We start from the raw sequence: 19,596 nt of genomic DNA, 5'->3' as shown, positions 1-19,596 counted from the left end.
AACGGATGCATTTTTTGTTTGGCTTTGATGTAATACAAGCTCTGTTACCTCGGTATCGATACTTCAGGCAACAAATAAATAGCCTCGGGCTACTGATGAAATTTATCTTTTGCATACAGCACAACTGAACTGTAATGCATTCAAACCTCGAGGCCACAGCTTTGACAATAGATGCAGATTTTCTTGCAATAGCTTTCACACAATGTGATCATAACAAATGCTTGATTTTCTCTCGCAGGCAGCTACACATAATATCCTAGCCGTGTGTATTCTGCCATATGTGCGAGCAGCACATGCCTCTCTGAAATCTTTAGAGAGCGAATCCATGCACCACTAGCACCCCTCTAGCATCTCACAAACCCTCATGTTGTGACATTTCTGCTGCGAGACAGTGTAAAGTTCTCTTTTTGAGGCTCTGTCACAGTTTTTGCCTTGTGTAATGTAGTTTTGATACAGAGACTAGATCAAATACTCTGTGATCTTTCACGCTTAAATTATTTAAGGTCCCAAGATTTTTAAATTTAATATCATGCACATCGATATCTAGCCTCTCTCTTTCTGGGGATTAGACTCGCTCCTCAATAAGATATGATGCCGGTCTCTTTTTTACATTGTGTCATGTTGCCGTTTTTCTGCTCATTTGGAATGTGACTACTTGTTTCTTTTCCTTTATTTATTAGGCCTGATGGCTTACCTTTGAGACAGATCGATACTGTCAGTCACTATAAATGAGAACCTCTCCACCAATTATAGATGATTAAGTTAGCCTCTGCCAGTCAGAATGCTCAAATCCCAGGTGTTTGCGAGCGGCTTGTCTACTGGTGCAGAATTTGACTGAATACCTGAAAAGAATTACAAGGGTGGCGTTACTCATCACGCCGGCCGAGAAATGAACCGTGCGAGCGTGACAATTCTAGTTTGTCAGATGCACAGCAGAACATATGGAAGTTTCATAAAGTAACATGAAATAAATCTGCAAGACAACATGTCTGTTCCATTTCATTAGATTTATAAATTTGTTTGACACTCTCAACATATGTGATGGGATACAAAATAGATTGGGCCTTTTGCACTACAGCAGATGAAAAAACATTTAACCCGGACAGTTTTTGCTCGATGCTCATTATGATTAAATGCTTAGTTAATTTATGTTTTAAAGAGGACCTATTAAGCCCTTTTACAAAGTCTTGATTTTGTATTTGGGGTCTACTAGAATAGGTTTTCATGCTTGAATATTTAAAAAAAAAAAAAATCAGTTACACTGTTTAGTTCCTGTATCTATAAAGCTCCTCCTTCCGATAAAGCGCAATGTGCTCTGATTGGTCAACTGGACCAATGTGTTATGAGGGTCAAGGAATATTGTGATGCATTCGTTCCTGGAAGAAAACTCAAGACTACAATCGAGGCGTTTCAGGGAGTTCAGAAACAGTGCTTACTGATATACTGTAGAGAACAACGCCTTTCGGAGTGGAATTTGTGCTTTGCAGACCTTTTTCATGCTTAAACAGCAACATTACAAGAAAGTTAAAAATGTACAAAAGCATAATAGGTCCCCTTTTAGCACATTGGGCACATACTTTTAGTAATAAACCTGCAAAAGCTGCAATAGTTAAATTTCTGTGGCTATAAATCAAATCAGTAACATTATCACAAACAGGCAAACATGTAACGCAAACATAACTGTCAATTAGATGATAATATCCCAGTTTTGTCATTTACTCTCTTTTTTCATATTATCAAGGAAATCCTCTTAGATGCCACCATTGCAGTGTAGTTGACACTTGTCAGAGCTACAACTTAGTGCCTCTTTGTTCTATCACTCCAGCTGTGTGTGTGTGTGTGTCTGTGCGTGTGTGTGTGTGTGTGTCTCATTAAATGTGGATGGTGAACTTGCTGCAGATTGCCTGGAGATTGCTGCTCTCTCTGTGTAGCAGAGAAACCCCCGTCCGTAGATGAGGTGCGATTGACATTTCTCACTGGCCCTCCACAGGGTGTCTGTAAAGATCTTGAACCCATTCAGACTGGCTCCGAAATCAAATCACTGCAACCGCCACTGCCACCGGTCTCAATGGTCACATCAATTATTTAGCACCGACTCGAGTGATCCAAAAGGTTGGGGGAATTTGATTTTGCCGATATCTCTGGCTAGCAGGACCTTTGACATCGGTCTGTGCAAAAAGGGCGGACAATGATAATGTACCAAAGGTTAGTCACCTTAAGCTGATTTGTGTGTAAAATGGCCGTTATTGATGCTTGTTCCTAAAGCTGATTGCAATTGTGCCGAAATATTCTCCTTTGTGCATATTCTAGCGCATCTCCTGTGGATGATGAATTTTTTTCAGAAGAATGTCCTCGATTCCTCCAGTTGGTAATGTTTTGGAGGTAGCTTGGGGTTATCAGAGCTAATTAAAGTTTGATTTGTTCAAAGTAAAACTTTTTTTCAGCTTGAATTTTAATTAGGCTATGGGTCACTGGTCCCTGGTCCATTGCAAGGACATCTGTAGACTTTGTAACGTAATCTGAGACTCTTTTAAATTCAATTTAGGGGATTTAATAGACAACAGTGGCTTTCGGACAGTGCGGGGATAACCATCTTGTCTGCTGGCTTCTCGTCGGGAGAAAGGGGGCGGCGGTCTCCTGAGACAGCCTCCATGGCCCTCTTTGGGCAATGTAGCCACGGTGACTCTCGCTCCCTTCGGCCCATTACCGCAGACAATTGAACCTGCTATCAGCGCCACGACAGAGGAAATGTGTTAAACACCGGCAGCCGGAGTCGCCGTCTTATTTGTCCCTCAGCTATCTGTCACCGGCACAAGCTCCGCCAGCATATGCAGAGTGCCTTTTCATAACGATAAAAATCTGCGAGCTGACGCACAGGACAGATATCTGCAGAAAAAGGATGAATGCTGCGGAAGGAGACCCCTTCCTAACACCCCCCTTCCTCTGCTTCTCTGAGATGGGAGTGAATTCCATGGCAGCAGAATCAATTTGCAGCTTGGGGCCCGTTTGTGGGAGTATTGCTTTTTATGTGATATGATCTTTGCTTTACATTTCCGGAGGTCAGTACAGACACAGAAACAAGGTCAAGCGAGACTTGATCGACAGTTTCTCTGTCTGCGGCGGCGAAACAATTACCCACTTGGGGATGGCGGGGATATTAAACTGTTGGGCTTTAAACATCTGAAAGGAATCTCCTATTGAATTTAAAGCCGTTCCAGATCTGAGCCCCCGTGTCCGTTGAATAATAGCTTTCCTCGTTTCTGCTGCCCCAGGTATTTATGCATGTTCTGATATGGGAGAAGTGAGGGTCAATTTAGGGCCAGGCCATCATGCCCACTCTTTAGAACGCAGGGAGCTGGATGATATATTTGTTGCTTGCCTTAATGGTAGCAACTGGAAGCCTTTCTCTTTATTATCATGGTAATGTAAAAGAATTTGCAATGTCCTTCAGCACAGAACGTGTTGCTCTTATCCTCCGTGACGCTGAAAGCCAGTGGCTCGTTTTTGATTTTGAAGCCACATTCCGCAGTGGCCCGACCCGATGTGATTACAATGCCAGATCTTTGGTGTGGAAACTTTGATCAAACAGATGCCATGTGAACTCTGTTCATCCACTGATCTGTAGCCCAGTCAGGGCATTTCCACATGGGAAACAGTGCAGGGCGAACGGCCAACGCTATTATGTTTAATATATGCATCAACAATTTGCAACTATTAGATTATACCTCCTGTTTTTTCCCTCCCCTTACTAGAAGGTCAATGTATACCCCAGCACATTTCAAATGGTCCCTAATTATACTAAAGGGAGGGTCCGGAGACCTTCATTTGTCATTTAGAAGTTGTGAAGGAGGCCCACAACTTTGTCTTTGTCCACATGAATTGGCTTGAAGTATTTCCGATTGAAATAGGAAGTCAGAGTGATTTGAATTGAATTGAATTGAATTGAATTGAATTGAATTGAATTGAATTGAATTGAATTGAATTGAATTGAATTGAAATTGAAATTTAATTTAATTGAAAGCATTTATTGTCATTGTATTTGCATACAATGAAATCAGGAGCGCTGCTCCTGAATGATGTTTGAAAGACATACATATAACTACAACAAGAAATAAACTCTAGAGTCTAGACTATACAGTACAGTTACAGACTTAGTATTCACATTAACCTCTTATTTAGTGCATTTGTTTAAGTCCTAATAATTAAAGTGTTCAAGTGGTGATATTGCACATTGACTTACTGCATATTACATAAAACAGCAGTATAGACAGATGATGAGATTGGAATAAAATAATAAATGTAGTTGAATAACGTGACTGGAATAGTATTTTAACCCTGGCCTTTGCCTTTACAGCATTGGTGCTTTTTTGAGCATTTTTTTTCTAGGTGCGTCAATGTTTTGTCACCTTTGTCGATGTTTAGAATTATATTATATTAATTCCATTGAAATGATGACGTAGAATAAATTTTTTGGAGTGTAAATGTGTTCATGTAGAATAGATGTTTTCATGGGTCAATGTTAATAAATCTAGATTTAAATTCAAAAGGACAATGCATGACCTGATGTTTTATTCTTATCCCAAACGAGACACTGTAAGTAACACTTGTGTAATATTTGTTTAATTCATACTAGAAGCCGGAGGGCACTCTCTTGCAGAAAGTCCAAAACTGACTTTCTAATAACATGACATTCCAGGAAATCCCTTATATAGACAAAGGTATTTAGCTGAATAAAAAGCAGAAATGTTTCGACTGATGAATCGTGAAGACAAGAAACAAACGACTGCTACAATATATAACAATATATATACTTGCTTACACACACAATATATATTGTGTGTGTAAGCAAGCCATCTTGGGTTATTTTTATAAAAATAAATATGAACAATGCAGTAATAATTGACATGGCCTTTATTATAGTATAGAAACTATAAACATACATATTCTGCCTAAACATACATATTTACATTGTATACGTTTTTGCACTACATAAACCAATCATAAAATGGTCAATTGAAAATATAGGAAAACATATTATAGAATATATAGAAAGTTATTGGATATTGTTCAGCAATGTGTTTGATTTTGATTGCACAGTGGTTTTAACAAAGAGCCATGTAGCCTTCAAGGCCTCAAATCACTAGAGACGGCTGGACACCCCAAACAAATTAACACTCAAATGCACTTTTGCTTGGTTAACACTTCTGTGAATTCCAATATTAGGCAAACAAATCACAGAGTCTACTTTGATTCAGCTCATATACCAAGTGGCAGTGAGGAAATATCATCTAATAATGCTTGGGTTTATATGCATATTTTTAATTTCCTTGTTTACCAAAGACATTGCAGGGGACTTACAGTGGGAGTGTTGTTAACTCTTATTGCAAGCAGCTTCAAGGTTTCACGCTAGAATGCCTTGATACTGCTGTTAATAGCCTGCACAGCTGTGGGGAATGACTAGTGAACCTCTCCAATTTTCCTCTTACCATTATTACGTTATTTTAATGTATTTTATTCCATTTAATTATCCAAGTTCATTCAGTTAAGAAAAAAAAGAATGAAAAGAAAGCAAATTTCAAGGTCCTTTAACCTCAAGGAGGCAGAGACCTCCCCAAATAAGCCCTCTCCTTGCGTACATGGCATCCCATTAGCTGCAGACAGAAGCGCCCTGCATGGACTGATGGAGAAATGAGGGTGAGGGATGGCAGACTAGGAGATTTGAATATCTCGCCATTAAAATGCACAAAGCTGGAGCATGTCTGCAGGGGAGGCTTTGAAATCCCCCCACCTCCAAGTCTTTTAACTCAACGTGTGCGCTCCGTCAGAGGACCCTGAGGGCTCCTGTCTCCGATAGGGGGTGTTGTATGTTTCTATAGACATCACACACACACACACACACACACACACACACACACACACATTTTCAAACTCATAAGCACAACAGACCAAATATTAAATGTGAAATTGCTTTTTCTTTTCCCTTTTTTTCTACCTTCCAAGCTGTAACCTTGAAACAGAGGTCGCTTTAAATATGTAACTACTTATGGGTTTGTAGGCGCTCTGCTTCAGTATTTGCGTGAGGCAAAGGTGTGCTATACCAAATTCAAGATCAAGGCTTCTGAATAATATGGCTCATGAAAAGGGAATTCCGCTTTTTCATCTCAGAGGCCATTATAAAAGTCATTGGAACATTCCGTAACTCCCTTTTAAAAGCCGTTTGTGGTAGTATTAATGGTAATGAGGGCAAATAGAATAAAGTGAGAGTAAAGCAAGTGGTGCATCCAAGATAAATTTAAATGACCACTGAAGCTTTTTGGGTTTCAGGTGATGTGTATGTGCGGGCGTGTGTGCACGTTCAAAAGTTTTTAATTATCTTATGCTCACAGAGGCTGCTTTAAAAAATATAGTAATACATTATTATTACTATTTAAAATAACTATTTTCTGTTCAAATATTTCAAAAGATTTTTTTTTCCCTGTGATGGCAAAGCTGAATTCTCTGCAACATTACTCCAGTCCTCAGTGTCACACAATCCTTCAGAAATCACTCTAATATGCTGATTTGCTGCTCAAGAAACATTTTTGTTGAAAACAGCTTCATATTTTGGAAACCGTGACTGCTTGGAAACTTTTTTTCAGGATTCTTTGATGAATAGACAGTTCAAAAGAACATCATTTTTGTAACGGTGTAAAAGTCTTTACTGTCACTTTTAATGAATGTATTGCACCCTTGCTGAGTATTAATTTATTGTCATATTTGATAAGAAAAACTATATTATGTGTATTTTGTGGAATGTGTTTAATGGCATTGAGGACACATTCCTTTGAAGAAAATAATGTACTAATACTGTAGAACTCTCTTTATACAGGTCTGAATACTGCTCTACAGAAAGGTCTTTTTTGGTCTAAAAGGAGTACAAAGTATTCACAGAGCTCTGCCGTTATATTCATGCATTTATTTAAACAGAGGGGAAAATGTCATGATAATGAAAAGATTTCTCAGGAAGAAATCACATCTTTCACCCCTTACAGACAGATGAGGTGCAATATCAGATATAGTAAAACCAGTGGCTAAATGTAATAGTATGACCTCTGGCTGGCACTGAGACATTCCAGATGGGCCAATTTGAAAGGATCACAATGTCCAACCATATGACTTTATTATAAAATAGCCACCATAAAATGAGAGTGACTCTATCTCTTATTTCACTGAATGAATCTATACAGCAAGGACACACGGCGACGCCCGCATAGATCACTAGCTGGAGCATGTGGCCAAAATGCACTCAAGATTTCTGTTGCAAATATTCACTTGACTGGTTTAGTAGCTATTAAAGTTGTTTTGTAGTGAGCACCTTTCTCTGGTCAATCTTAATGGATCAGAGCGGTGAGATTCTCATCTTATTTAAGGGTCTTTTCACTCTTTTTGGTTTGATTGCAGGGTCCAAACTCTGATCCAAAGTAGGGCTGAACGATTTTGGAAAATAATCTAATTGGTTTTTTTTTTTTTTTTTTTTTTTTTTAACCAATATTGCGATTGCGATTTAATATGTGATTATTTTTTTAAGCTCTTTATTCTAATGTAAGTAGTATAGCTTTAAAACATAAAAGCTAGTAAATAATAAAGGGACAAACATATTACAAGCAATGAACAAAGAGTGCTTTCAATATTTAAGAGTATCTGAATGTTTTCCATTCAAGAGCTGTGAGTGATTTTTCTCTTTCTCAGCTTTATTGTTGCTTGATTATTAATGATGACATCATACAGCGGGAGATTCACACTAATGCACAGATCTCTTTTGAAATATAAAATGTGGTTTGTCCTGTCTGTTTAATTCCTTAAGACATTACTGACTGTGTCCACATTCATTTTGCGTCATAAAAGCATTTTGAGACGCAAGTACATTCAACCACTTACACAGAGACGCGCACAACCGCACTCTTCACAAAGCGCTACGCGAGCATTAGAAACTGAAAGCCTTCTGTCAATGAGTTTCTTATTTTTATACATAAGTCCACTGCATTCCAAACGACGCCTTCATAGAGCATTTGTAAGGAAAATACAGCCGGGCGAGAACACACACTGTAAGCGTAACATCAAGCAAAACGCACGTTTCTCACAGCGTATATCCTGTGCGATGAAGCCTGTGAATGTCATTGTAATTCGCTTCAACCTTTCCGAAATGTTTATGAAATATTATTTTATGGTTCGAGTGTTGTGTGTGTGTGAGAGAGAGAGAGAGAGAGAGAGAGAGAGAGAGAGGAAAAGCAGAATACAGGTGTTTCTAAAACACACGAAGCGGCATCGCGCAACTGCAGTTAAAATCAAAGCTCAGAATTGATCCAGAATCATTGGATAGAATATCTTTTCTCCCATCCCTATTGTATAGTATGACCAACACTATATTAGATCTATTAAACACAAACCGTTCTTTCCTGTAGCCCAGGCATATGTGTAATGTGCCAAGTTGATGCTTCTTCTGCAGACTGCTTTACTCTCGCGCTTCACATGACCAGAGTGTATTCGCAGCCTTTGCCGTTAATAATTTTTTTAATCATATTCCCCAGCAATTAATCGTTCTGCTCTATTCTCAATACTGTGTGTCGTTCCCTGGATGATCCACGGCGGGCTTTTTGTTTTGTGATGGTTGTTCATGAGTCCCTTGTTTCTCCTGAGAAGTTAAACTGCCCAATGTTCTTCAGAAAAATCCTCCAGGTCCTGCACATTCTTCAGTTTTCCAGCATCTTTTGCATATTTGAACCCTCTCCAGTAATGACTGTATGGTTTTGAGATCCCTCTTTTCACACTGAGGACAATTGAGGGACTCAAACGCAACTTTTAAAAGAGGTTCAAACATTCACTGATGCTTCAGAAGGAAAAACGATGCATTAAGATACATATGTATATATATTCCACCATTCCCATTCTACCACATCCCAAAGGTCTCTATTGGATTGAGATCTGGTGAATTTGAGTATAGTCCATTTGAGTATAGTGAACTCATTGTCATGTTCAAGAAACCTAGGTTGCATTTCTCAAAAGCATTGTGAGCTAAGTTGATTGTAGAGATCATTGGTGACAATGGTTCAATGATCTAGTTAGGCTTACAATGCTTTTGAGAAATGCAGCCCAGTTTGAGCTTTGTGACATGGCACATTATCCAGCTGGAAGTAGCCATCAAAATATGGGTACACTGTGGTCTTAAAGGGATGGACATGGGCAGCAAAAATACTCAGGTAGACTGTAGTGTTTACACAATGCTCAGTTGGTACTAAGGGGCCCAAAGTGAACATCCCCCACACCACCAGCTTGAACCGTTGATACAAGGCAGGATGGATCCATGCTTTCATGTTGTTTACGCCAAATTCTGACCCTACCATCTGAATGTCGCAGCAGGAATCACGACTCATCAGACAATGTTCTGTTGTCCAATTTTGGTGTGCCTATGCAAATTGTTGCCTCAGTTTCCAGTTCTTAGCTGACTAGTGTGGCACCCAGTGTGGTCTTCTGCTGCTGTAGCCCATCTGCTTGAAGGTTCGACGTGTTTGGCGTTCAGAGATGCTCTTCTGCATACCTCGGTTGTATCAAGTGGTTATTTTTTGTTACTGTTGCCTTTCTATCAGCTCAAACCAGTCTGACCATTCTCTAAACCTCTAGACCTCTGGCACCAACAAGGCAGAACTGCCACTCACTGGATATTTTCCCTTTTTCTGACCATTCTCTGTAACTAACCCTAGAGTTTCTGAAATAGGCCATCACGTTCAAAGTCACTTAAATTACCTTTCTTCCACATTCTAATGCTCAGTTTGAACTTAAGCAAATTGTCTTGACCATGTCTACATTCCTAAATGCATTGAGTTGCTGCTTTGTGATTGGCTGATTAGATATTTGCTTTAACGAGCAGATGATCTGGTGTAATAAAGTGGCTGGTGAACACAGACACACACTATTATGTAAATTTTATTTCAAATTATCACACTTTGCAACAATGTTTCAAGACATGTTGAACAAAGGTTTTTTGATTTTTTTTTTGACACAAACTGTCACTCATGGTGAAATTTGCTGAGAAGCAGGCACATACAGCATACATTCGAACCTGAAAAACACGTTCTGTGTGATCGGGGCCTCAGAATGTTTGACGTGTGAATATGTGCAGTTTTTTTTTTATTCACAAATTGAAAAACCCCATATGAAAATCTCGAGGGAACCAGGGGCGAATTAGTCTTCTGGGTTTTGACATCATCCCTCCACCACTCTATTGGTAGCTGTTTGCCACTGTAAATGGGTAACCGTGTAATTGTACGGCTAGTATTAAAAACCCTGTATAATTGTATCTAATATGCTCTGTAGGATGATACCACTAGATAAGTAACAATTTGTAAGATATCTGATGCCAATTGCATCAACTTTTTTTGTTCCCCTAAACTTTAAATACAAATAAAATTGCGTCTTACCCTGCAGAATTAAAGACTGCAGAAACATAACTCCACAGTAGCCTTTGATGTGAAACAGTCCTCTCCGTCTCTTAACTGAAGAGGATTTTGGCAACAATTCTCTTTGATAGAATATACCTGGGCGTTTCTTAGTCAGAGAATGTGTGGGCTTTTGATGTTGTGATCTTTTCTGAAAAGTTTTTGTTGTTGCTTCAGGGACGATAGTCTGTTCTGCTCTAGAAGTTTGTGGTGGGACGAAAATTAGTCAGCTGAGCGGTGGAGAGATTGATGTGTTTTATGTCTTCAGGAAGGGTGGATGGACCTCATTGCATTCAAGTGGGTTAACAATATGTCTCGTATGTTGCATGCTGTGCAGTATGACAAGTTGTTAGGCATAGTTACTTGCGCTGTTGCTATACTTTAAAGAGTTTAAAGTGATGTGACTTTAAAGTGATGTGAACTAATAAAAACAAATTGGTTGGCAAGAGCTAAACTTTGCTCAAAGTGGGCCGAGAGTCACCAATCTGCAGATCTGCACTATTATGTTCAAGTATTTTGGTCCTGTTGCTCTTGCTAGACAAAGAATGTTAATCTTACAAGCCTAGATTGTGACTTTCGGCATTACATTTTGTTCATATTGTCCGTTCAAATGTGACTGAAATTTTAAACCACCCATCACCTACCACCTTGTAATGATAAAGGGAAGGCAATTGATCATGCATCAAAAATGATAGGTAAAATAGTCATGAACTGGAAAAAATTTACAGTATACGTAAATCTTAATATATTGGATAATAGCATCTGCCAAATGCATTAATGTAATGCTTCTTAAAATATTCGTGAAACCGACAGACTGCAAGCAAATGTGGGAAAATACAGCTGTCAATGTGTCAATGCATATTTAATTCAAATATATCATGTAACAATTTTATATATTTTTCATGTTATTTTAACGTATGCTTTATTTGTTGTATGTTTGCAAGGGGAGTACTGACACTTATTGTTTTTCACTTCGAGCATTGTATCTAGCTGAAATTTTAAAACATTTCTTGGTAAAAACTAAAAAAGAAACTTCTTTTTATGAAATTACAGAAATCATCAAATTGAGAGATGTCAGATTTCAATGATATCCTTATTCTCTGCCCAGAAATGATTCCTTAGAGTATGAGTAATGAGTTGTACTTCATATTCCATTATATCAAGCAGTCAGGGAAATTTGCGTGTGCCACGTGAATAAAAGCCCCGGCTCATTCAGTTCAGTTTCTTCACAATAGCATAAAGGCCATATAAGTGTGATGTGGGAAATGTGCTTGATTGTGTAGAGAAACACAGAGTGGTGTAAAAAGCTGAAGTAGTTCAGATGCTGTATTTTAATGTCTCTTTGTGATTGTGCATTGATAAAAGCTGACAGATCTTTTTCCTAAGCGCAGGCAGGCTGATGACAGTAGACTATTCACAGTGAGGCACTGATCACTCTATGGCAGCTCTCTTTCTCTCTCTATTCGCTGCATGAAAGGGGGTTTCGACGGCGGCATACCTTTTGTGTCATTTCACGGGCCGTGTTTTTTCATCAAGCGTAGCTGCGAGTAACTTGTAAAGCAGCTCAGCCGTGTGTCTGTCACGCCTTGCAGTTCATTTCGTACTCTTTTTTTTCTTAGGATTTGCGGGAAGGTCTTTTTCACTTTAAAATAGGGGAAACTTTTAAATGAGGCACTTATACAACAAAGGGTTTTCTACAACTCTTACAGCAGTGGCCAACCCCTCCTCATCTTTACCAGCTTGTTTCATCACCGTAAGACTACATCCTTTCATTTTGGTGGGATATTTGTCGGAGACTCTGCAGACTGCATAAGTAATGGGAGTTAATGTTTGAGGGACACCCGCGCCGATGGTCTATAATAAGAGGCCTCGCTGAGCCAAGGGTTTCCAAGGATAAGAGCTCTTTAAACAAGCTCTCACTGTACTGTGAGATTACTTAGTTAAATATTATCAGCAGGCCCATCCATCTTTGCACATTGTATCACTTGAAGTACAATATCTGACCTTCAGCACCAACTTGTAATTGAACTCGCTGCAGAGTCGCTCGGCGGAGTTTGACTTATGCTGGCTTTACCCGAACACATCTCAGCATGACTACATTATCATGTCCTCTCTTCATCTCTCGATTCTTCTCTTCACGTTTGCCTTCTCTTCTCTCCTCCTACAGGAAAATCACAGATGAGATCTTAATTGTTTCTCTTTGGAAGTCATGAGACTCTTTTTCTCTGAAATGTTTGCACTTGAGAAAAAAAGATGCTGGTATTCTCACATACATCTCCTAGCCTGACAAGCCAGACCCACATCAAGATGTCTGGGAATACACCATTGGCAGGGCTCAATCCAAGGGGCGGGATAAACGGTTGTCTTTTCAGATTCCCTCTACACTCAATAGGATAGCGCTACAACCAACCAGAGCGCTATCAGTGGTGAGACAACAATCACAAACGGGTTGTTGCCGAGTCCCATGCATTTTCCCACCACCGGAGCTAGTTGATAGATTAAACTTTTGCCGTATCCGGTCTGCAAAACTCCAAACACATCTTCCTTTTTTAATTTGTCACATTTATATAGCGCTTTTCTTGGCACTCAAAGCGCTTTACAAATAGAAGGGGGAATCTCCTCAACCACCACCAATGTGCAGCATCCACCTGGATGATGCGACGGCAGCCATATTGCGCCAGAACGCCCACCACACACCAGCTGATTGGTGGAGAGGAGACAGAGTGATGAAACCAATCTGTATATGGGGATGATTAGGAGGCCAGGCCAATGGGCAAATTTGGCCAGGATGCCAGGGTTACACCCCTACTCTTTATCGAAGGACATCCTGGGATTTTTAATGACCACAGAGAGTCAGGACCTCGGTTTAACGTCTCATCCGAAGGACGGTGCTTGTTACAGTATAGTGTCCCAATCACTATACTGGGGTGTTAGGACCCACATAGACCACAGGATTTGTTTTTTAAGAATTACTTCAGTGCCGTTCTTTGTTAGCGGGGAATTCACACGGAACCGTCGCAACTCTGCCGTCATTATGTTAAGCCCGCCCACCGACTCTATACATGATGTGATTTGCCTGACTAGAGTTAGGTTTTTCAAGCTTGCAAGCCAACGGAGAGTTGCTAGATGATCCTGGCTACAAATTACATTTGCTGCCACTAGGGTGCGTCTAGATTTCTAGGCTATACATCTCCACTAGTTTTAGAAGAAAATGACCTGAAACATGTTAGATAAAATTCTTCCAGGAATAAATAATCCACATTGATTTCAGAGTGCTGTATGTCGACAGTTTTCTCTCTTTTTTATTTTTTATTCCTGCTTACGCATTTTAGGAGAAAAGTTGATACTTCTGTAAAACATAGCTGAAACCTTCATGTAGTCTCACATGTGTCTCTTCTAGAGTTTCAAAAGAAAACTATCCTTAGATTTGCCAAGATACAAGTCTTCAATCAAAAAGTCAGATCTCATTTTGATCTCAAACTTTTCTTATCAAATACTTCCAAGGCCGAATGATTTGAAATTATTGTTACAGCTTTTGTTTTGTATGTCAACAATTATCATTTGTGTCTTGCATTCTCATTCTCAGACATTTCATGAACTCTCCTCTTTTGTCTGCTGAGAGTTTTTTCGGTAAGATGTTTGATCAGCTAAACAATCTGTATGTTGTTAAACAACAGTACAATCCATTGAACATACACTGTGTGCTGTCCCTCACTGCCTTGTTTTCATTCCTGTCAAAAATGAAATATGGCGCTAAACTGACTAAGGTCTACAGGAATGAAAAATCTAATTATATTTCATCTAATTTTTTCTTCTAGATAGCAAACAGAGCAAATTTAGACTTTACTTATTCTGCTTCTCAGATCTTTCTCTTAGGAAAAGACGCCAGTAATCAATCATGTCGTCTCTAGAGTTTCAGAAAAGATCTCAACATTGTTTCAAACTCTATTCAGATTTACCAAGATACCAAGTATTTTTACTTATTTTGACCTCAAACGTTTGTCTGGGGCAGTACCAGACCACATTATTCATTTTAATTGTATAGCTAGTGTAACCCCTATGGTCCTACTCAATTGCTCTGAGCGGGTCTTGAACCGGCATTTCTGGCAGGCATGCTAACAAGGACGCTAAAGACTGCAGTCTCTAGCATCAGTTGCTAGTGCGCCTCTTGAGATCAGTGGAGTGAGGTTTACTTGCACAGCTCGTACTAGTTGGCCTCCGATACAACTCCCCCTAAAACTCACTCCCATCAGGGACACAGCACCAATGTAACCCCTCTGGTTCTACTCACCCTGCTCCGAGCGAGACTTAAACCGGCATTTCCAGCACGGGATGTGGATGCGCTAACAAGGACCCTAAAGACCGCATTCTCAAGCATCAGTCGCTAGTGCACCTCTTGAGATCAGGGGAGTGAGGTTTTGCACAACTCTTACTACCTGCCCTACGTTACAGCTCCATACAGCTCCATAATTTGTTTACTTGTATTTCTTCTTAGGAGAACATCTGAGAAATGAGAAATCTCCATAACTATGAAAGAGTAACCTCTGAGCTATAAACATTTCCTCTCCTTTTCCATTCACCTCTCCTTTTTTTCTTGTCCCTCTCCTTTCTCTTTCCTTCTCCATATGGCTCTTTTTGCCAACAGCATGTATTCTATTTTAAGAGTGTGCTTAGATACGGTACCATTTAAAGAGTGGGCTTTATCATGTTCGTGAAGTTTGCTGGAGTCTAAACAGGAGCTGGTTATACACCAGAGACGCACGAGCACTCATTTTCCCTTTTGAGCTGACTCCAGTAAATCATTTGACACCGCGTCTTAAAAAGAGATGTGTGCATCAAATCTGAATCCACCACAACAAAAGCTCCCGTTGCTTTCCAGTGAGAACCGGCGGCTCTGGTGTTGGTGTGAAGGCAGGCTATGGGAATTCCTCAGGGCATGGTGTGAATGGAGGCTGGGAAAAAGATTCAGCCCTTCCCCGTAGGATAATTGCTCCTCTCCCAGATGAGCTGTGCTGAATTGCTCTGTACACAGAGTTGGAGGCAGCTGTAATTCTGTCTGAAATTTCACATTTTGCTCAGAGTCCTGCTGTGGGTGCAGATCTCCTGCTGGGTACTCGACTGAACCTTCTGCGAGACTAAAACTCGGTCCCTCGCTCGCTTCTGATGGCTTATGGCCGGGGGCGATTCTAGGATTTCAGCCTTAGGGGCTCAGCCCCTTACCTGAATATGAGATGTTGTGGCTCAGAGGAATATTTCTTGCGACGGTTCACAAGTTCATATCTTGTCTGAGTAATTTTTAATAGCCCAATTAAAATAGCATCTGGTTGCCATGTAAATGTGTAGTAGAGATGTATTTGGTGCAGGGACAGGGACAGTGCCCTTGCTGCACTAGAGAGCATTACCACTTTAACCTATGACTAGAGGAAGTGATGATACTTAATGTAACAAACTTTAACTGTTTTTTAAGGATAGTAAAGGGGAGGAATCAGAAATAAAATAACACCAGACAATGTTGAGATACTGCAGACAATGTTTTGGCATGGCATTATACTCAGAGTATATATATATATATATATATATATATATATATATATATATATATATATATATATATATATATATATATATATATATATATATATATATATATATATATATATATATATATATATATATATATATATATATATATATATATATATATATATATATATATAAATACTGTATATATACTATGAGTATAATTGCAAGAAAAAAGATAGAGTTGCAAGAAAAAAGTATGTGAACCGCTTGCAGAATCTGTGAAAATGTGAATCACACAGGAGATCATACAAAAGGGAGATCATACAAAATGCATGTTATTTTTTATTTAGTACTGTCCTGAATAAGATATTTTACATAATATTACATATAGTCCACAGGACAAAAAAATAGCTGAATTTATTCAAATTACCCAGTTCAAAGGTTTATGAACCATTGATTCTCACAAATCGACAAACTGTATTGATGTTGACTGTAGAACAGTGGTTTTCTTTGTTCATTGATATGAAAATAAGTATATTGACTTTTTGTAATGTTGAATTCTCTTCATTTAGGAGCTATGCTTAGCGTGGGTTGATTATATTTCGATTAATTGCAATTAACTTGATCATTTAATAAGCATATCATGTAGTTTGATAGACTGGGTAAACCCAGCCTGATCTGTCTGCGATTTGCTTTCTTCCTGCAACTCAATCTGGAAACCTGTACATTCATTTCTACCGTTTCTTTTACACTTTTGCGGGAACAAATCACAGCCTGGCTTATCCACCTGGCACGCTATTGGCGAGTTTAACACGATAGCGGATAGATAAGCGAAGGGTCGTTGCCCATTGATTAGACCTCTTGTGGTCTGATTGGTTGAAGGACTATCCAATTGCGTACAGAGTCATTTAATTTACGCTTGTTTATCACACCTCTTGTGCAGTAGAAAATACATAGCAGACTCCCCAGACCAATGTTCAATCTTAAATTGAGCTTGGTCTGGTGATAGCCAGACACGTAGTTTGACTCATTTATAATCACTTCATAGCCCTTTGCTGAAACAGAAACAATTATTAAATCCTTCCAAACAATACAGAAGTTGACTAGCTCAATTTATCTTTTAGCAAGTCATGTTTTTGCCTCTTTTCATGCTCTCTTTATATTGCATCGACTCCACCTTCATGCATGCACATGCATGATTATGGCTTTAGGGCTGTACTGCATGTGTAATATCCATCTCCCTTCAAACAATATAAGAGCTCAACTATTATTCATTGAAGTTCTGACCTTACGGAAACTCCTGTGAGATTGGGCCGAGCATGTTATGCTGTTAAAGGAAATTCAAAATACTTTGTTGTTTCTCTCTTCTGTTTCCCAACTGACATTTAAAATGGACTTTTTGATTGAGTGTGGTGTTTTAACTTGAAGGTTTAAGTGTTTGCTAACATATCCTGCAGCGTCAACACAGAGCATCCCTGGCTTAGTCTCATTAGCATAGTGAAGCGTTGCCTAGAGAGGGTGGTGCTTCTGCCAGCGCTGTGCAGTGAATTGTATTTGCCCTTTCTTGGTAGATGCAAAGGGGGGAAACCCAATCTCGATTCCACACGAGTCATGAATTCAGCCGTGATGTGTGAATATGGCTCACATTCAGGGCATGGCTGGAGCTGAATCTAATTGGATGCAATTGACTTTGAATGCCGATAAAACACTTGATTAATAGTGCTACAACAGACCTCGTCATTAGCACCAACTGGTAATGTCTGGCCTTCTGTGTCCATCCAGCTAACAGAGCTGTAAGCAAAAAGGACATGACATTGGGAGACAAAACAGGCTGTTTTGGGCCAAAATGAAAGTTGGACAAGAATCATTTGCCCTTATTATCTTGACTTGTATTTGAAACACTTTCTGGTCCCTTCAAAGGGAGGGTTTGTCCCCTTTTGGTTGTGTGTTGAGTGGAGGCGATGGTGAAACTGCCCGGAAAGTAAGGCAGAGTAAGACTTAATGAGGTAGCCAGGGAATGTTGGGAACCATTCTTTCTTGTTGTGCCCTTTCAGTCGAGCTTACAAAATTAGCAAAATATTTTGCTCATGTAGTAACTTGAGAGACTTGTCTTTTTCATCTTATATGAACTTAGAATTTAGCTGGGTCGGAGTGCCCGTGGCTCTCATTACCTCACTAGTACAGAACTGTTGCTCATATGTAGTACTCCTCCTCAAGATACTTAGTTTTGATCATAAAAGAAAACTGTAATTGTAAGTAAAATTTAAATAAAACTCTTTAAATGGGACAGTACCCGTATTGACAGGAAGAATAAAGTTGGTTGGCACAGTTTTCATTTCTTGTGAAGCAAAATTATCCAGCTAGATGCAAATGACATCTTTAGGATGTCATGTATTATTCACCGTATCCCCCAGAGTTAGATAAGTCCAGACATACCATTCTCATCTCTTTGTGGGCCATAACTCTTTCTGATGCACCAACCATTAGCTTAGCACAAAGACTGGAGAAAAAAGGTTCCTAAATGTTGTTTCTGTAAGTCATGATTGAGGTTGTGTTGTGCCGTTGTGTCAAGCAACTCCAACATGAAATGATTGGCATATTGTGTTGATGAACAAAATGTTAGGACTATTAGGTTTTTTTTTAAGGATTTTATAATAAACACATTTATTTATTTATTGACTACTACTATTACTACTACTACTACTACTACTACTTTTTTTCTGCCACATGCACATATTCAGGACAGCTGAGGACCAAAATAATAGTTTTAAAAATAATTACATTTTGAAATTCTCATTTGTTGAATTACTAGGAAAAATACACGTCTTCTCCCCTGGCAAATAGTGTAAACTGCCTTAAATTTTTTGAGTCATTTGTTTTGCTCTGAAAGAATGGCATTTACTTAATTTAAATACATACAGCAATATCGGCGGATGGATAAACTGAATGTGTGAATTCGTCCCTGACTCTTTCCTGTAGACTTTCTCAGGCACACACCCCTCTGAAGACGACTCATTGAAATGAGTGGGAGTGTTCGTCCTGTGTGGAGGACATTGCAGCTCCTCTGATAACCACCTTTCCTTGTGCTCTCCTATTTTCCGTCACATCTTCCCATGATTCTCAGCAGCCAGCCTACACACACTCCCACATCCTCACACAGAGACACCTACACTACCAGACACCTACAAGCGCTCGCTCTCCCTCTTTTACTGTGGCTCTGCATTGATGTTCAGACGCTCCTCAGAACTCTCCTTCCTGCTCTGCTCCCCGTGTCCCTGACTCCAGAAGGGATGAGGTTGGAGACGAGGAGAGTGTGAAGGTGTGATGGGATTCAAATCTCCCCACTTCACAGACCCAGACACAACCGATACATGATGGCTGGTACTCCTTTGTTTCCACAAAGGATAAAGAAGTGAATAACAGAAAACAACAGCAAAAAACAAGAGAAAAGAAAGTATAAATGTACTTTTGCATTCCGCTCCAACCACTGAGCTTGTGTTTTTCTGTTTGTTTCGTACCTCAATTTAGAGACCCGTCTTGTGTCTGACATATTGACAATTATTGATTCAAGAATAATGTGATGATCAAAACAATGTTTCTC

At 39.4% G+C, this 19,596-nt stretch overlaps 1 protein-coding gene across 4 annotated transcripts in view; it reads left to right on the top strand.

Annotated features, from left to right (window-relative positions):
• The window catches only part of rbfox3a (RNA binding fox-1 homolog 3a), a gene marked incomplete at its 5' end in the record, with an annotated part of 516,394 nt that overhangs the window by 161,595 nt on the left and 335,203 nt on the right, over nucleotides 1-19,596 (top strand). The gene's annotated exons all lie outside the window — the stretch shown is intronic.

This window comes from Gobio gobio (genome assembly GCF_949357685.1).
Source record: "Gobio gobio genome assembly, chromosome: 20".
In the NCBI taxonomy this organism is placed as follows: Eukaryota; Metazoa; Chordata; class Actinopteri; order Cypriniformes; family Gobionidae; genus Gobio; species Gobio gobio.
The sequence above is the reverse complement of the archived record's forward strand: the minus strand, read 5'-3'. Positions and strand labels throughout refer to the sequence as shown.